The sequence below is a fragment of the Magnolia sinica genome, chromosome 10 (genome assembly GCF_029962835.1).
Source record: "Magnolia sinica isolate HGM2019 chromosome 10, MsV1, whole genome shotgun sequence".
Lineage (NCBI taxonomy): Eukaryota > Viridiplantae > Streptophyta > Magnoliopsida > Magnoliales > Magnoliaceae > Magnolia > Magnolia sinica.
The window spans coordinates 24,824,699-24,845,418 of record NC_080582.1 but is presented as its reverse complement, the minus strand read 5'-3'; the positions used below and the strand labels follow the sequence as shown (position 1 = coordinate 24,845,418).

At 42.8% G+C, this 20,720-nt stretch overlaps 1 long non-coding RNA gene across 1 annotated transcript; it reads left to right on the top strand.

Moving 5' to 3' along the window:
• Positions 1-3,591: 3,591 nt before the first annotated feature.
• Positions 3,592-7,889, top strand: LOC131257400 (uncharacterized). Its single transcript, XR_009177362.1, has 3 exons — positions 3,592-3,910; positions 6,733-6,776; positions 7,876-7,889. It is a non-coding gene; the product is annotated as an uncharacterized LOC131257400 (long non-coding RNA).
• The last annotated feature ends 12,831 nt before the right edge of the window (positions 7,890-20,720 follow it).

Here is a 20,720-nt window from a genome sequence, read left to right as displayed (position 1 = left end):
CAGTAATGTTTGTTTACATCCAATCTTTGCATAAGGACACATGGACCAGGGCCCACCATAATGTTTATTTACATCCAACCTGTACATAAGATCACGTGGACTAGGGCCCACCATATTGTTTATTTACATCCAACTTGTTCACAAGGCCACGTGGACCAGGGTGGGACTGGGGCCCATCTTAACGTTTATTTGCCATGCAACCCTTTAACAGGGTCACATGGTCAGGTCAAGGAGCCCATCATGATATTTTTATTATTTTTATCACGTGGACAGGGAGCCCACCGTGATGTGGTTCAGAAATCCAGCCCACTCATTAGGTGTGTCCCACTTGGCTGAGGGTTCAAACCAAGTTTTAGCCGCATCAAAATTTCAGGTAGGCCCCACCAAGTGTTTTTATATGTTTAGGCATGTCTTCACATGATTTTAGATGGTGTGGCCCACCTGAGTTTCGTATAAGGCTGATTTTTGGGGTGAACACTTGGTCTGTGGGGACCCATCAAATTCATGGTGTTGATTTTTGAAACGCATCACGGTGGGGCCCACAACTAGGGCCGTGAGGGCAGCTCATCCGTCCGCCCACCCACAACCGCAGGCGCTGCTACTGTTTTACCTTTTTTTTTGAAAACTAAAAATTTGGTGGTTTTTGATTGGTGGGGCCCACGTCGAATGAATCTAACCCAGCAATTGGTCCCTATGGCTCGATACAATCCCAACGAGTCCAATATTGGACAGGTTTTGGTATACCCAAACATCCGGCGGTATTTTAATGGTAGAAACACAATTTACTATACTATGGTCGGCCCGATGATCAGATTGGCTTCAAATTTTGGCTCAACGCCTAAAATGATCTGAGCAGAAGGATGGATGACTTGGATTGTATACATACATCAAGGTGGGGCCTACATGGACAGCCCACCTCAAAAGTAAATATTATTTTTTTTGTTAAAATACACCCACGTCAGTATACACACTCTATGTTAGCCACTGTCCAGCTTCTCCTGGATGCTGGGCAGCATGGATATAACACAATCATCATGGTGGATCCCACATGTAGGTGGCCCACGTGTCATCAAGGTGGGTCCCACATGAACGTGACCCACCTAATGGTCTAATATTTGTGTTTTCCATCATCCAGGTCAGGCCCACTGGATGGGATGGATAAGGCAGATGGATGGCGTTGATAGAATACATCCATCATGGTGGGTCCACGATCGGTGTGGATCTAGTGGACCACACCCATAACAAAAGAAAGAGAGAAAGAGAGACAGAGAGAGAGAGAGACACGGTGAGATGAGGGACTCCGCCACTATGGGCCCCTCTTGATTAAATCACATACATCAAAATGGGTCCCACCAACAAGTGGGCCCTAAAATCGAAAACAACGGTAAATAACCCACCTCTAGGCCTCATTCTTGCTCCCTTAGCCTCCTTAGCTCATTGCCTCTACTTTTAATGGTGGTTGATGAAAGATGAATGGTTGAGATGGGAGATGAGAGAGTAGGGAAAGTGGGCCACACTTGGCATTTGGGAGAAAGTGTTGGACATGTGAAGTTTTGTTGTTGGGAGTGAAGAGATGGAATGAGAGAGGAAAAATAATAAAAGGGATGGGATGATGTAAGGAATGGAATGGGAGGTATGGGTGAGTTTGATTTTTTTTTTAAAAAGGGGATGGGTTTGTTTGAAAATTGTAAAAAGGTATGGTTGTAGTTGAAATTGTGTAAAGGGGAATGGTGAGGTGGAGAGAGTGGAATTTTGAAAAAAGCAGGGATGGATTGCTTGTACCTAGGGCATGGTGTGTACTTGACATTGATTGATGGGACATATCGTAGAGATTCCCTCGATATTAGTAACGCGTGGTGTTTTCTTCGAAAAGAACGCTAGCCCACATCTCTTAGCCTGGGCATCGGTTCGGTGCGCGAGTCGCGGTGTTGGAACCGCGGTGATGGCGCGATCGCTAAGATATAAGTTTTGGATCGTGCCGAGATGGTGTGCGGGACCCGGCTTAGGTTCGCACGCAAACCTCGGATATAGTGCGAAGGTTGCCGGAATTCGACCGGAAGGACTGCGGAAGCTAACAGAACGGTACGGACTAGGACACGGGTCTTACAGGGGTGCTTTGTGTTGACCCTTGCTCTGTGGAGAGCATAAACTTTTAGGTCCTTGTGAAGGTCCTTAGCTAGTGTGGCCTAAAAGTCAGGTGTTATGTGTTGACCCATGCTCATGGGAGCATAAACAGTGTCGTGTAGACACATTGTGTTAGCCTAAGTGGAGGTTGTACTGGTTAGAGGTGAACCTAATTTAAAACCTCCAGTTTGAGGTGAACCTGTTGTGAAACCTCCTTAGTGAGATCCGGTACACTCAAGGGTTGAGTGCGTTTACCGGAAGTGGAGTAGACAAGTAGTCAAACCACTAAAAAAATGACTGTGTTTGAGATTGCTATTGTCTTCCATTACTTATGTGATTTTCTTAAATACTTTCATACTTGATTATTTGAGATCACGCCTCACACACACAGTCATATCTATCATAAACTGATTTGCATATTGTTTATCTCTCAAATAGTTTTATGGTTGGATCCTCTACCGGGCTTGGAAGCCAGTAGAGTTACTCTTCAATAATCCTAATGTATGCTTACTTTTAAGATTATAGTGATAGGATTTTAAATTACCATAAAATATTAAAAAGTCTTATTCACCCCCCTCTAGGACATATTGGCATATTCCTACTTCAACTAAAGCGGTCATTACCGCAATTTCACCTTTTTCTAAAATTTCAAACAAAGATCAATTCATAATTTCTTTTTCTTTCTTTTCTTTTTTCTTTTTGCATGTGATTTATGCAAAATATGTATTAATTTCTACCAATTTTCTTTATTTCGTTTCATGATTTTCCCACTTGATAGTTGTTAATTGCTACTTATTATTATTTTCATTTTTTCCTCTTTTTATTTTGCATCCTTTTGGCTTCAGAGATAGATATGGATGCTTGCCTTTGTACTTTGCCATTGTACTAAATCACTAAAATATGTAGAAAAATCAGTCAAAGCATGATATTTTTTCACCATCCGTTCCCCATCCACATCCATCAATTAGAAAACAGATATGAACATCATGATATGAATACAATTTGTTGCTTGCGATTGGTCACTCCTATTGACACTTGGTAACATTTTGAAACGGACAATTTGCCACTCCTGCACCTGTATCTTTCGTTGCTTCACTTCACACTTCTTGTGACCATAGTCCAGAGGCATCTATGATTTTTTCCAGCATGGAACTATGGATGGGTACAGAGCTTTTTGATTACTATTAGTGCATTTGAAAGAATTCTCATGTTCTAACCATAGATACCTCGCCAAGAGTTTCATACATGTTCCTCTAATCTCACCTGTGCATTGAGTTATTATTTTTGAAAAAGAAATTCAGTAAACTGTTTCCTTTGTATTCTAAATTCAGTAAACTGATTACTATTATTTTTGTTATTATTTCCCATGTTTTCCTTTGGAGCATTTCAGCGCAGGTGATGGCGGATATGTGGCTCAAGCCCATACGGAATCCAAATGTGAAGTTACGAAAGCAAACGTAGGTAAGGAAATCCATCTTTGATAATGCTATATCCAATTTTTGTATGTGTAGTTAGGATTATGTTCCCATGTGATTAGAGAAATTAAACTTTGATACTTTAACAGACCCTTTTATCTTTAATGGAAGGAATAAGATGCCATATGAATAGCTTCTTGTATTGATCAATGTAGCTATTTAACATAATATAGTTGGTTTCTTCAGAAGATTTCCCTCTGAAAGCATGTGTGAGTCTTTCTGGAAGGAGGGATGATTGTGATGGATTTGAGAAGCCTGCTTAATTGTTTTTACTTGTTTGCTCCGGGGAGTGTATCTTCATCTAAACCTGGGTAAGCTCTGCTTCTCTAGATCCTTTTGCTTATGCTTTCATCTTTTTTATTTCTTCCTTGTCTTTTGTATAATTTCCTCTCTCTATGTTGGGATCTCTATGTCGGGCCCCAACAATACATCCAATGGTTGGGAATTAGGGACTAGTTCTAAGTCTATGGGGCTGTTAATTTGTCTCGGGAGGAATAGGTAAAAGAAACAGAAAACTGGATGGCTTTTATCATGTCTGGGGGATGGTAGTAGATGATGGGGTTTTCCTCCTCAGTTCAGAGGAGTGGTAGTGCAAATTGGATGACTCAGATCTTGGCATTACCGCGCTGCTTGACCAGTCAAGTGGGCCGCTCGACCGGTTAAAGGGAGCTGCTCGACCAATCGAGGCTCGCTCTACTCAAAGTCCAGCAAGCAGTATTTTTTAGGCTTGACCAGTCGAGGGTCAGGCTCGACCTGTCGAAGGGGTCCTTCGACCAGTCGAGGACCCAGCTCGACTAGTCGAGGGTTACGTAGATTCTCCATGGATTTTATGCGGACTGCGTAAATTTGAGGCGGATTTGCAGAGGTGTGGGAGGAGAGTTGCCTAAACTATAAATAGGGGTCCTTAGGGCTATTCTAAGATATGTTAAGGCTTCCTAAAGTGATTTTAGAGGAAGAGAGAGGGAGAGAGAGAGAGAGAGGGAAAAGAGAGAGAGGAAGCTTGTGGAAGGGAGGATTCTGCTCGTAGAGGTGATCTACTACGTAGTTGACGTCTCAGCGCTTCTATGTCCTCGTGATCGGTGAGATCACTTCATTTTTTTATTCTCTTATTGTTCGTCCACTCCTGCATGAGTGAAGAAGGTTTGATCCAAGTAGGGTGTGCTTGCGATCGGTCGTAATGTTCTACTTCACAATGAATTGTTGCTCTGGACTAGGTCCCGTGGTTTTTACCTCTTCGAGGGTTTTCCACATAAAATCTCTTGTGTCGTGTGGTTTATACTTTGATTTATTTTATTGCTTTATTATATCCCATAATTCTAGTATTTTTGGGAGGTGAGATCCTAATATTTTTGCCCAACACTCCCAACAATAGATCAGGGAAAGAGGGAGAAGAAACAGGAGACTGGATATCCTGTTCACAGGGAAGCTGAACCCAAACTCCAATGGGGAATCGTATGTAGAAACAGGAAAGTTTATTACACCTGAATTAGGAACTCTTTGCTGTCATGCCCCAAACTTGGAAAACGGGCTCACAGAATTCTCAATCGCCGAATCCGGCGTGACAGCCTCCATAGTGCCCCATTCTCGGATCCCAACACTCATGTGCCAGATTCCGATCCTGGGATCCTACAATGAGGATTTTTAGTATAATTTTTTTTTTGTAATGGAGCATAACCACAAGCATAACCAAGTCACAAAACAACATCACCACATATCCACTATATCAAAAACTTTAAGTATAATGCGGAAGGGGAAATACAAAGTGATCAAAAGGCTCCAAAATAATCCGATGTGCGCTGCTGTTGAATGTGCTCAAGAAAGAACTTCTGGTCGAACCGGTCTACAAAGTCCTCCCAGGTCCACTCGAAATCGGCCACTGCCGCTCGGGTAACTGATGCCCACCAGTGCTGAGCCTTACCCTGGAGAAGAAATATAGCTAACGGGACCCACTGCTGGGTCGTACACCTCATAGTGTCAAAAATCTTCTCCAACTCGGAGCGCCATATCTCTGCTGCAGTAGGGTCTGGCATGCCTTGGAAGCGCGGCGGATCATGCCATCGGAAGTCTCTAAGAAGGGCGCTCGCGCGCTTCTGCTCTGCCTAGGCTGGAGTAACAACGGGCACCCGTCCTGCCCCTGAAAGATAACGGTCATCGTCTGCGGCATCTTCTGAAGCTGATCTCGTGGTCACGGGTGCTGACGGCGCTATGCAAGGCTCACACGGGGGAGCGGGAGTTGCTCGGGTCACACTCCTAGGCAGCATGTCCTACAGGGAGGAACAAGGGTCTATCAGCCTTGAAAATTCTCGAAGGCATAAACATTAAGGGTCTACATCAGAAAATCGCTAAGTCATTCGGACTCAGGACCTATTCGTTCTAAATTCATAGTAGATATGTGATGTGATCCTTAGGTATTCCCAAGTTATGCTCTATTACAAAAAAAAAAAAAAAAAAAATCATACTGAAAATCCTCCTTATAGGATCCTAGGATCAGAATCTGGCACATGAGTACTGGGATCCGAGAATAGGGCACTACGGAGGCTGTCGGCGCCAGATTCGGCGATTGGGAATTCTGTGAGCCCGTTTTCTAAGTTTGGGGCGTGACATTTATAGTAGATCCGGAATTCAATTCCTAAGAAAATTCTTCTAATTGCAGATAAACATAGAAGCTAGAATTCGGATATGAAAATATAACAGTGATCAAGTCTGATGAGCATGCGGAGTTGATCGACATTGCCAATCTGAAAATTGGTGTAAAGGTGCAAAAGAATCATGTGCAATGTAGATTTGGAAACATCAATCTGAAGCACCCAAGGATTGGAACTCGCTACTGTACCAAAAATTGCAGCCAACATGTAGATGCAGTAATCAGCAAAATAGATAAAGACTAGATGAGAATCTCACAGTCCACAAGTCAGAATGCAAGATAAACAGTACTGATGAAGAAGAATTATGTTGTAGGAAACTAAAACATGAAACTCAAAAAAAACATGGCATTGGTTCCATGGGTTTCTTGTGTATGATTCCTGAGCAGCATCAAACACATGTTCATCAGATGGCCACCTTTTCTGTTTATTTTTATTTCATGACTCATGTGACCTCTGATTGGATTGGGAAATCTATCTTAAAAATGCAGGTAGTGGTCAAAGAAAACTTGGATTACTAGCACGCTGTATGAGGGTAAGGTTCAACGATATATATTTTTTTTCCTACCAGTAATGATTTTTTTCTCTTTTATGATTACTAATTGAAATATATATCTTTCTCTGTGTACCAATTTTTGAAATATACTTTAAACTGGTCAATCTGTTCCGTTATTAGAATTGAACTTTGCGCTTTTAATTATTTGATGCAATTAATTTCGCTTTTGAGACATTATTTTCTTTTTTCTTAAAATATTGTGGCACACTACTGTTAGAATGTTATGTAGGCATGTACTCATGGAGGCAAGGAGTGCCTGTGGACAAATCACATTCAAAATGCATATTTATTGATGGCGCACACGTGTGACAGAAAAAAGAAAAGAAACAGAGAAAATTTCAAGTCTAAACCAAACAATTAAGCAAAGAACTTCCCATTTTCTGAAGAAAATGGGATTGAACAGTTTCATAAGTTTTAATATTTGTTCACCACAAGGATTCTTTCTCACTATCCATTACAGCATAATTGTACAATACCCTGTCTCTGTTCCATATTTGTTCACCACAACGGTTTGCTCATCTAGAGTCTGATAGTCCCATAGTGGATAGACCATGTCAAAAAAATCCTCCCCCACGAGAGCTAATTCTTCCATTGATGATCATCAGATAGACGTGGTTTTAAGAAAATACATCAACAGTTCACATTCAATTCAGAAAGGCCAATGATTGCATGCATGACTAGGACCTTCCAATGAAGGAGACGTTGAGCATGGTCTATACACAATTGACCATCATATCAATGGTCTGGGATTGCCAAAACATGGACGACTGACCAAAACACTATCATTTGATACCTTGTTTGTTTTTTAACACTGACATTTATGGTCGTTTCTAAGTTTTGTAGCATATCAATAACTACAAAAAATATTTCATAGCATTAAAACTAGTCGGTTCAATTTGTTATGGAAAAAAAAAAACTGGCTGGTTAAATTGTTGAATGTTGTCTGTTGAATGGCCCATCTAGCCATTGATAACTCTGTAATATTGTTTCAACCTTGTAATTAATGGCTTATTTTTTAATTCATTTATTCTATCTTTGTTGAATGCTACTTTTTGTCTTTTTTTTCCCTTGTGTGCAGGATTTTAATCAATATGCCTAAATTTAGGCCTACAAGCACTTCAGCCTTTTGACGCCACTCATGCTAGGAGTAGACCATACAGAGGATTTTTTTTAAAGACCATTTTCAATTTATTATAATAAATATTTTTTTTTATTGTGAAGTAATATAAATTTTGTTTAATATTCAGTTAAAATTGTATTGCAACATTTTTTATGTTTCAAATTTTTTAAAAAATACAGGTTGAAATTGAATTATATACAATAAAAAATTTACTGGCCTACGCTAGGGCCTCTCAAATTTTTACAAAGACTTTTACCAGCGCTTGTACTGGCGCTTAGCCAAGCGCCGGTAAAAGAGACTTAGCACCAGTAGAAGTTTTGCCGACATACCTCTTTACCGGCGCTTGGCTAGCACCAGTAAAGGGAAATGCCGGTAGTTTTGGGACCCTTTACCAGCGGTTTTGGCCATCGGTAAAAGGCCATTTTCTTGTAGTGCAAACACGCGCGTGAGTCATATGTTTGGGACATTATATAGAGGGAAGAAAATTTTGTATGCAAATGTAAATAAATATATGTTGTATCTGTGGTTTTGAATTCGGTTACACACACATATACATACATACATACATATATAAATACACACACACACACACATACACACATATATATAGATATACATATATATATGTGTGTGTGTGTGTGTGTGTGTGTGTGTGTGTGTGTGTTTTCGAGCACGTGCACTCACTTGCTAGAGCCAATATTGGCTAAACTCGAACCGAAAGCCTTGTGAACCTAGGCGCCAAGTAGACCGAGAGACCAGTTCAGGTGAACTCAGTCAACCATCCATCCACTGATTGTGAAAAATCGAATGATTTGTAAAGTGATGGGTTCATCCTTCTAATGAGTTTTGTTTTTCCTTGATCAAGAACTTTCAATTTAAGTCCGTGATATCTCACTTAAGGGCCTATTTCGTATCTCTACTAATAAGATCTTATTTGCTAATTCTAGTGAGTGACATATATAGTTCTCTCAAGGTGGATTTCACCTGAACATTAAGGGCATGTTTGGCCAGTTGCATTAGGTGGGATTAGAAGGGATGGAACTAGTTTTAAGGTAATGATGATGTTGTCGATGGATGGGTTGGAGTTCCATGGTATTGCAATATCCCAGGACACTTTTAACGATCTATTTGGATAAGTTGGAATATCCCGGGATGACAATGGTTATCGTGTTTGGCTAGCAATGGTGAAAACCCACCAACTGCGGTGGATGGGATGTTATGGATGGTGACAAAGATGCACTGCGTTTATGTTTACGTCACCACATTCTATGGGTTTCATAGTGATGTATGTATTACATCTACACTGTCTATCCATTTTACGAGATCATTTTAGGGCACAGGCCCAAAAATGAAGCATATCAGAATCTTAAGTGGACCACACCACATAAACTGTCATGCCTCAAATCTGGAAATCGAATTCACAGGAATCCCGATCGCCAAATCTGGAGCTAACAGCCTCCGTAGTACTCCATTCTTGGCCCCCAGCGTCTATATGCCAGATTCCAATCCTGGGATCCTACAAGGAGGATTTTTTATTTTTTTTTGTGTTTAACTCGCAATAAGCATAACCACAAGATTACCCAATTCACAAAGGCAACATCATCATCACATATCCACTAATATAATCAGTTGAGTACAATGCTGGAAGGAAATATATAAATAAAAACTAAGCTCTAGAAGACCGCCGCACGCTTCATGCTCAACATTGCGGCAACCTAACATTACATGCACGCATCTATCGTGCATAAGCTTATAGAAAGCTTAGAGAGTGGTGTAAGTGTGTGCACAAGGTAAGTGCCAAGTATTCCATATCAGAGTAATCAAATTAAGCAGAAGTACTGACAAGTCCATGGATCATACAATATCAGAGTACACAACACAAATCAACTATGCAAATGAGGAGTCAAAGCGAGCCAAATATTAAATGCCGAGGATATAGTGTCATAAATCACACATTATTGAAAGTACTGGAAATCTATAAATTGTATAATGTCGAAATAAGCAGAAATACTGATAAGAGCATGAATTATCATAGTAAACAGAATATTGACAAGATCATAAATCATATGATAACAGAGTAAGCGAAAATATGGACAAGTCCATGAGTCAATCAATGTCAGAATATGCAATGTAGAACAACTATGCGAATGAGGAATCATAGATAGCCAAATATCAGATGTAGAGGATGCAATACAATATACATTCCTGATGAGTAACACAAATAACGTCGGCCGTACCTAGACCATATAAATGCAGGGGCACGATAACCCAAAATGTCCTATGCCATGAATGTAATGCCATATGCGGTGCAAATGGAACGACCATGCTGGAGTGTGAAGTCGGGATGATAGTACGTAGTATCGTAGGCTATGGGGTCCATCATAAGGGACTTCTATCCAAACCAGTCTCATACCTAAATTTGGATAGTCAAACCGAATGTGGTAAACTCCTGACCTCAGGTTAGTCGCGCGCCCAACCGAAATCTTGGCCATGCAAAGGTACACAGCGATTAGTTGTGCACCACCAGCCCAAGTGGGTAGTGAATGAAATGAATGCATGAGTATGCAACTCCTACTCAATAAGTCCACAAATTAGTACGGTTCTTCTTTGGGATCATCACCGGGGTTTAGTACACTCCAAATAGCACTGTCTCTCTCCCAACAGCACAGTCCAAGTGAGCGTAAGAAACCTCACTATCCGCCTGGCCAATAGTCTGCCAATACCTATCCGGCACGTCGATAGTGGACCCATTCACAAGCTGGTCAAACTCAGCCTAGTGATGCCCCCTACCCTCGGGCGGGTAAGGCCACACCCCCTCCCAACCGACCACGACACAGTGGGAGACGCGGCCTCCTGCTATTCGGCACTCAGGTACTCATGTATCCACTCGGTCTCGATGTTGGGCGTCTCCTGGCCTCGGAGGTTTAGATATTTTCACCCAGGGACATCTATGGCACCCGTATGCTAGAACCAAACATTTTTGGTGTCCCATCTGGCCATCCATGATATGCCTGTGGAGGCTACAGCCCTGATGTCGCTAGGGCACCAAGTAATCATAATGCAAGATGCATGCGTCATACAATCTAGTCATGCATCAATCCTGCGCATACCGTGCGCTTATGCGAGATAACCTTCGCCTATCAGGGAGTCTCATAACAACACGCTCAATGATATATGCAATGATCAACCACATCTCATAACAAACATGCAAATGATGCGTATGGGCATGTATCATGATGTTATGCTTTACATACTCATAATCGGTATCAATAACCGGCATCGACAATCGACCTCGACAATGTGGACATTTAACCGACATTGCCCCCAAGGAATAGCCCCACATAGATCCTAATATATAGTGGACCCATGACCTCACACAAGGGACAAATATATAAAATTATGGGCCTCACTTAAGAGCTTAATACATATCACGGTGGGCCTTTCAAATGGGCCTAACATACATCACAATGGGCTCCATAGCCTAGCCATCAAATGCACCATAATGGGCCTCGTACAATCATAATGGGCCGCATCACATGGGGCTAATACGCATCCCATGGGCTACATCACATGGGCCTATATGCATCGGATGGGCCAAGTCCCATGGGCCCTGCACACATCACAATGGGCCACAACCCATGGGTCTCAAGTACATCGCAATGGGCCTCTCACACGGTCCACTATGCATCACATCAAGATGGGCCTTAATGGATGGCCATAGATACGTTACATTGGGCCTCATATACATCAAGTGGATCGCATTACATGGGTTACATATACATCACAATGGGCCACGCCCATGGGCCTTTATACATCACAATGGGCCTAACCCATGGGCCCTAAATATATCACAATGAGCCTCAACCCACGGGCCCTAACACACCATAATGGGCTCTACCAAATGGGCCCTAATACATCACGATGGGTCTCAACCCATAGGCCCCAAATATATCACAATAGGCCGCAATACATGGGCCCTATATACATCACAATGGGCTTTACCAAATGGGCCCTAATACATCACAATGGGTCAACCCATGGGCCCCAAATATATCACAATGGGCCGCAATACATGGGCCCTATATACATCACAATGGGCTTTACCAAATGGGCCCTAATACATCACAATGGGCCGCAATACATGGGCCCCCAAATATATCACAATGGGCCGCAATACATGGGCCCTATATACATCACAATGGGCTTTAAAAATAGGCCCTAATACATCACAATGGGTCTCAACCCATGGGCATCATATATATCAAGTGGGCCGCATCCATGGGTCACACCAATGGGCATCGTATACATCAGGTGGGCCGCATCCATGGGTCACACCAATGGGCATCATATACATCAAGTGGGCCGCATCCATGGGTCGCACCAATGGGCATCGTATACATCAAGTGGGCCGCATCCATGGGTCGCACCAATGGGCATCGTATACATCAAGTGGGCCGCATCCATGGGTCGCACCAATGGGCATCGTATACATCAGGTGGGCCGCATCCATGGACCGCAATACATGGGCTTTAAATACACAATAGGTGGGCCCTGCACACAGGCCTCAAATACATCAAGTGATCCGTATCAACGGACTACACCAATGGGCCTCAAGTGGGCTTGGGCCACACCAAAAATCATTTCAATAGTAGTTGTAGGTGAACATGTGTATCACTGTAGACTATCATTCCATGGGGCACATGGCCCACTAACAGTGATCAGCACTGTCCAAACATTGCCCGGGTAAAACAGCACCATCCAAACATTATCCATGTAAATCAGCACCGTCCAAACATCATCTATATAAATCAACATCATTCAAACATTGTTTATGTAAATCAACACCATTCAAACATTGTCCAGCACCATCCAAACATTTTACCAGCACCGTCCAACACAATCTGGACGGTGTGGATATAACAAATACATCACAGTGGTGTCCACACATCCACATGGACAGTGGATAAAACATGTACATCGCGGTTAGCCCCACCATCCAAGGTCTGGACAGTGGGCAATATGGATGAAACGCATGCATCAAGGTAGTCCCCACCGTATGTATCATTGGACGGTGTGATATAAGCCACGTAGATCACGTATGAAGGTGTGGGTCTCACTGTCCCATCTTCTGGACAACGTGGGCACCATATTTGCCAATGGGTCACACATTCCCCAACAATACATATGTTAAGGTGGCCCTACCGTCTAGCAGCTGCTGGACAGGACCCTTTATCAAAGAAGGCCCCGCCTAGCTTGCTGACATCAACGTCCAGATGATGGACAGTTTGGATATAACAGTACCTCATGGTGGAGGCATGCAGGCATTGCTGACGTCAATCCAGTCAGCTATATGGCTGATGTGGGATACACCAGCCAATCAGGTTCCCACGTCGGGTGGGTCCACCATATATATTGTTTATTATATAAATATACATACATAATGTATGTATACTAACGCCCAGCCCTAGACGCCCGTTGATGGACGGTCTGGATGGACTGCATTCAAGGCTACAAGTGGGTCCCACGTAGACCCACCATCACATATATATATATATATATATATATATATTATACTTTATTATATTATATTATATTATATAATAATATACGTTACACTTTTTTTTTAAATCGTCCAGGCTCTGGACGTTCTCTGGAGGACGGATTGGACATACAATCCACGCATAAAGTGGGTCCCATGTGGGGCCTACCATAATGTTTATCTTCCATCCCAGCCATTAACAAGGTCACACGGACCGTGATGAAGAGGGTAGACGAATTTCAGAGTGATCTAAAACTTCGGTGATACCCATAAGGGTTTCAAAGGCAGACGTTCAATCAAACCTTTTCCTGCCATGTGGGCCATCTGAGCCGTGTATACGGCCGATCTTTGGAGGGCCCACTCTCCCAAATGGGACTCAACAAATGCACGGTGTTGATGTTCGAAAAGCATCACGGTGGGGCCCACAATTGGGACCGTGAGGACCGTGACAGGCCGTCTACCCGCCCACTGACAACGGCAGCAGCAGGTGCTGCTGCCTTTGATACTTAATTTTTTTTTAATGTGTAAATTTACAGTTTTTCTCCTATAAGGCTCACATCAAATGAATCCACTCCAACCATTGGATTCCATGGTCCAAGACCGACCAAATGAGTCTAATATGCGGCCTATTTTTGGCGATTAGAAGGATCAAAGTGAGTTTCAATGGTAATACCACTATTCCCTATGGTGTGGCCCACCAGAAAATGGGATCAGCTTCATTTTTCGGCTCAACGCCTAAAATGAGCTGAAGAATGGAATGGACGGCGTGGATCAGCCCCATACATCAAGATGGAGCCTACATGGAAAGCCTATCCCAAAAGCAAAACTTGTTTTGTTAGCTTTATTAGTACACACCCATGTCAGTACATACACTCCGTGTTAACCAACCATGCTGCCTCACGTCCAGCGTCCAGGGACGCTGGACGACATGGATATACACAGCATCATGGTGGGCCCCACATGCACGTGGCCCACATTTTAGTCAAGGTGGGTCCCACATAAACGTGGCCCACATGATTTGGATCAATCTGATACTTATGTTTTTCCTTCATCTTGGTCCACTAATGGGCTGGATGGTATAGATCCAACACATTCATCCAATGGGTCCCACATGAAAAATATGATTCATGGTGGGTCACACTCACCCCTTCATCATCATTCCTATTCAAAGAGAGAGAGAGAGAGGGAGAAAGAGAAGCACCCACCTTCTTTCCTTTTTTTTTTCTCCGTAGTGTTCCAAAGCTCCAATGAAGCTCCTTCAATGGTGGAGATGGGCTTCTAATGGTTGGATTGAAGGTGATCTAAGGTGATTGTGGATGGAAATGGGAGGGCTTCCATGGACGTTTAGGAGTTCTCCTTGATGGAATGGGAAGAAAAAGAGGGAGAGAGAGATAAGAGAGAGAGGAGTCATTGCTTGTCATAATGATGGCCATCATAAATGCCTAGGTAAGGAGGTAAGGGGAGGTGTTGACTTAAGAGGATGGGCCATTATTACTTGTGTAAGGATATGACACCTAAGGAATGGTGTCATAGGGATAGGTAGGTCCCACAATGTGCGGTCCACAGTCATTATAATGCGCGGGCCACAACTTCTGATCTAAGCGTCACTTTGACGCACGAGATGCGGCATTAGAACCGCGGCGACAATGCGGTCATGACGATACAAGTTTCGAGTCGAGCCGGCTCAGATATACTGGCTATGACTCAAGATCGCGTGTAAATGCCAATAAAAGATCGCAGGTCACCGGAATTCGACCGGAAGGACCCCGAAAACCTGCAAAGCGATACAGTATAGGATACGGGTCTTACATAAACTAGTAAGATTCAACACCTACCATTGAAAACTTCTAGTAGGCCACAGAAGTTTAGAATCAGTCTGATATTTGTTTTTTTACCTTTACCCAGGTCTGTGTGCCCTTATGAACATCTTAGATAACAAATAAACATCATGATGGGCCTCAGGAAGGTTTCGACGACGGGAATCATTATCCTCGCTACTTTATACGGTGTGGTCCACTTGATCTTTGTATCTATCTCATTTTTGGGTTTACGGCTGCATATGATCTCTCAAAAAGGATGAACGGTATGGATATAATACATATATCATAGTGGACCCCATGAAACTTGGTAACAACGAGATACCACTGTGCAAAATACCAATTTTTTCTTCTCCTTAAATCCATGCGGGATTCACTACGGTAGTTGCAAATCCAGTGGGACCGGGAGAATTCAAATTTCTATCCGATTCAGTTTCCAAAGTCTTGAACCAATACCACCAAAGCTAATAACCAAACATGCATGAAGTTTGGACCATTGATTTTTCTAATTTAATCCCATGTAATCCTCCCTAATGCAGCTGGCCAAACAGGCCCTAAGGTGAATTAGGGTGACCCAGCTGAGCCGTCACCCCTTTGCCAGCATGTGATGGGTCAATGACACAAGGATCAGCGTGATGAGGTTGATCACCATCTTCCTCAAGGATAGCTACTTCGAATCCATGGAGCTTCTCTGGACTCCTCATAGAGACTTCTTGAATCCATGAGAAAAGAAAGCTAGAAAATAGAAATAAATTCTATAAAATTTGTAACTTGATTGATGAATGAAATAAACGAGTTCAGAACCATTTAAATAGGATACTAAGCAATGGAAGAAATTTCAGAATCAAAGTACAACTAAAACTCCTAGAATTCGTAACTTACTATAAATAGTAAACTTACTATTTATAGACGGTCATGATGTCTACTACTGTGCAAGGTTTTCGGCCAAAAATAGTAAGTGTCCTATTTCACTTCACCACGCTATTCTCCTAATTATTCTAAGTACTTTTCACGTTGGATGCAACTCCTAAAGCCCAACAAAGGAAGAGTTATAATCAAACTAAAACTTACTATTTATAGTAAAAACAAAATTAAAATAGGGAAATGACCGTTGATCTGGTGGTATTTCACAAATCTGACTTGTGCAACCCAGTGTGGTGGGGTTGGGTGGCTAAAGTAGCTTGTTCTACCTCAAAACCATATATTTTAGTTCCGATAACTCATTCCGGATTGCGAGATACGCCTGATTTAAGGTTTGACGGTCTGGATCACTTCTGTCATCGACCGAGCCTTTTTTGATCCATCTTGGACATGAAACTGTCCATAACCCACTTTACATCAGTCCCCTTCACTTTAAACGAACTCGTCCTTCAGTTCTTGTCCTGCTCTGGTTCATGATACTCAGTCAGGTTCACGACCTTGAAAGTTCCTGAGATCGCCATGTCATCTAGAAGATCAACAACGTAAGCATTGTCATTGATCTTTCGAATGATTGGTACCAGTCCAATCTTCTTATTCTTCAATTTGTTGTACATCTCGGTCTGAAATCTCTCTTTATGCAGATGGACCAGAACGTGGTCGCCCACCTCGAATACTTTTTATCGCTGATGCTTGTCTGCTTGCTCTTTATACTTCTCGTTCGAGGCATGTAGTTTGGTCTGCACCTCTGCATGGATGCCCATGATTTTGTTTGCCATATGTTCTGTTGCAATACTCATGCCTGGGAGCTTAAGTAGAGGGACCAAGTCAAGTGCGTGGCGAGGTACTCATCCTTAAATAATCTGGAACGGTGATTTTCTTGTCGAGCGGTTTACCATGATGTTGAATGCAAACTCTGCTTGATACAAGGCCAAATCTCACTACTTCAATTTTTCTCCTGAAATACATCGAAGGAAGTTTTTTAACATGAAATTCGCAACCTCAGTCTGCCCATCAGTCTGTGGGTAGTAGGCGTTGCTGAATTAAAGTTTTGTATCAAATTAAGTCCACAAAGTCCACCAAAAGTGGCTAATGAACTTCATGTCACGATCAGAAGTAATAGTCTTAGTGTCACGCCCCAGACTCGGTAATCGAACTCACAAGGAACCCGATAGCTGGTTCTGGCAGCAATAGCCTCCCTAGTACCCCATTCTCAGCTTCTGAAGCAGGTTCCGATCTTGTGATCCTACAAGGAGGATTTTCATAAACGTATATTCATTCCAATTGAGAGCATACCCAAGCTCATAACAAGTAAATCTCGAAAATAACTAAGGGACACATTACAAAATCCACTATCAATTTGAACTTTTACAAGTACATAGCAGAAAGGAAATACATCTGATAACAAAAGAATAAGGAAGAAGATCTGCAACACTAGGGGTCCTCGGCTCAACTCTAATCCAAGCTCTGCCGCTTCGACGCTGACCTAGGGTCTCTTGCATGCATCAATCGTGCATAAGCTTATAGAAGCTTAGAGGGTGGTGAAAGTGTGTGACAATGGTGCACATAAGAATAATAGGAGATACACGAAGGGAACATGATCAATGACATATCACTAGCCTTACCGAGGCTTATCATGAATATAATGTAATGAGTATTGGGTGTCATACCAAGGCGATGCATAAAGGGGCTTATACAACTGATACAAATGCAATGTGAAGTGATGTCAGTCCTCATATCTAATCCATATATCAATACATTTCCATCATAAGGAAATCACCAGGGTCAAGTACACTGCTGGATGACTGCCGCTCTCCAGACCGGCATGGTCAAACGAGCATAAGAGACCTCACTACCCGCATGCAGACAGTCAATCACCAACAAGGCTCGACGGCAGCGGACCCATTTACAAGCTGGTTAGACTTAGCTTAGCAATGTCTTCTTACACCAGGGGGTAAGGCCACACCCCTACCCAACCGACTACACGATAGTGGCAGTTACGTCCTAGTGATATAAGGCCCTCGTGCGCTCATAGTTTTCACTTGATCAAGGCGTTGGGGTAGATCCTTGGTACCATGGAAGTTTTGAAAATTTCACCAATAGGCATCCTATGCACCCTATATGCTCAAGTATCATTTCTGGTGTCCACACATACGACCATCGATGAATGTCCATGTGGAGGCAAGGCCCTGATGAAGCAAGGGCAGTATTATCATAAAATTTAATGTCAATGCGTGAGTCACGCATACAGATCATGCACTAATTCTAAACACTCGATGTGCACAAGGGAAGAAACTCTATCCCTTTATCATATCAACCCAATAACTACACATAATATAATTCATTTACATCCATTCACACAAATGATGCATATGAGTCATAAGGGTGTAAGTGCGCTACTCGGTGATGATGACGTGGAACATATTCCTCCTTCCCAAGGAGGGATAAGGTCTAGATATATAAACAGGTACTTTAAGGAGAAGTCCTCTAGTGGGGGCTCAATACCTTGGGATAGCCCATAAGTTAAGATAGTCATAAAAATCCAAGGAAGAAGTGATCCTAACAAGGGTCCAAAGTGGGCCCTCAACCATTTATAACAACCCTATAGGCCTACCTTAGGGCCACCAAGGAGGACATCCAACCTCAACTGGGTCCCAAAAGGTAGTCCGCTACTACACAAATATGAAACAAGGCCCAAGGGCTAAGCAATCCATGGCCTAGTGGGCTATACACGAAGCCCAACACATAGGCAACATGGTTGGCCCTCAAGCAAGGTTTGGGCTCAACCATAAAGATCATGAGCCCACATATTGTGGTGGGCCTAATGGGCAGCCCGTTATTCTAACCATATGGGCAAATTCATATGATTGAAACAAGTGAGTTGGGCCTCACATCTTGGCCCAAGTATGGGGTTAATTTAATGGGCAACCAAGGGCCCAACTACTTGAGTATTTTGGCCCATAAAACCCATCACAATAGCATGTAAAATATATATCCAAAGGTCAGGGGCCTATCAACAAAGTTCCAAAACAATGGGCCTAGGAAATCCAACAAATAACTATGAATAGTGGTCCAATAAAAACCCAATTGAAGTGGGCCTTAAGAGTGAACTAATTAAGCCCAAAACCTGATTAGAAATAGGTCAAGATATGTATAAAAATATCCCCAAATATGGTGGGCCATGCTGCCCCAAAACATACATTTATGGGCAGCAACTTTGGGCCTATTGCTAAAATTCCAGTCCACCCACTATCTGAAAACTCAATAATAATTAATTTATATAATTATTTTAATCCTTGGTGACTCACAAATGTCACAGAGGGTCCCACCAGATGAAAGGAGTAGATAAAATACATAAATCAGGTGCGCCAGCTACTGGACTGGACGTCTAGCAGCAGCCCATAAGCTGGGTGTCTTTGGTGGATGGTCCAAGGGGTTGGGATGGCTGCCCGTTAAGCACATCAAAGTGAGTCCCACATGTGGACGTCCCACATGGGAGATGGGCCACACACATGGGGTCCACAATGTGGAGGGTGGCGTGGATAAAACATACATCATAGTGGGCCTTAGGAGGATGGACGGTCAGCCCATGGCTGGACGCCAACCCTGCTGGAACGTCCAGTTATGGGCTACCATTCCAGCAGTCGTTCATCATTTTTCGGAGGTGAAATTGGTGGCTCACATCCCCAAGATGGGTCCCAACATGATGGGCCACAAGATGGGGGCTACTAGGGAAGCCATAAACCCAAGCAATTCATGAAGGAATTTCATGGACAGTAAGGTAGGAATTAAAATTCTGTTGTACAAAAATGTTGTTGTCCATACAATGTTCACCCAATAAGGTGGGCCCAAAATTTGTCTAGGAGGGAAGGGATGAATGGTTAATATTTTCCCATAAAATACAGCAAGGTGGGGTCCACAAAAGTGGCCCACCATTCCAAGAATCAAGCTGATTTTTGTGTTTCCCCTCCATTCATCAAGGCTAGATGGTCCAGCAAGGTGGACTGCCCACCCCTATGGGCCTCCTTTTTGGGTGTCATTGCATGGACAAATCTGAGGTGTGGACCATCACACTTCAAGGTGGGGTCCATTCCTTCAAAATTCACCCCACAACAAGAAGAAAAAGAGTGGAAATCATGGACCAATCTCATGCCAAACATCAACTACAATAGTCCATACAATAGCCTAGAATTCTGGACAACCATATATGGCTGGACATACCAGCCCATAACTAGACAAATGCAGCAAATAAAGAGAGGTGTAGCTTTCCTTAGCGGGCCCCACACATGTCTAAATCAAGAACTCAAGTCAAAACACTTGCATGCATCAAATAAGGTAGTAAATAGGACACCCAACATCATGAAATGGGTGGTGGGAGCGTCCCACCATTGCTGGATTTTCTGGACATCCCAGGCACACCAAGTGGACCACACATATCATCAAAGAAAATAAGAGAAAAAGGAAGGTATGAGAACAATCCGGCCATAGGGAAAGGGCTCCGCCACTAATGAGCCCTCCCAAGAACAATC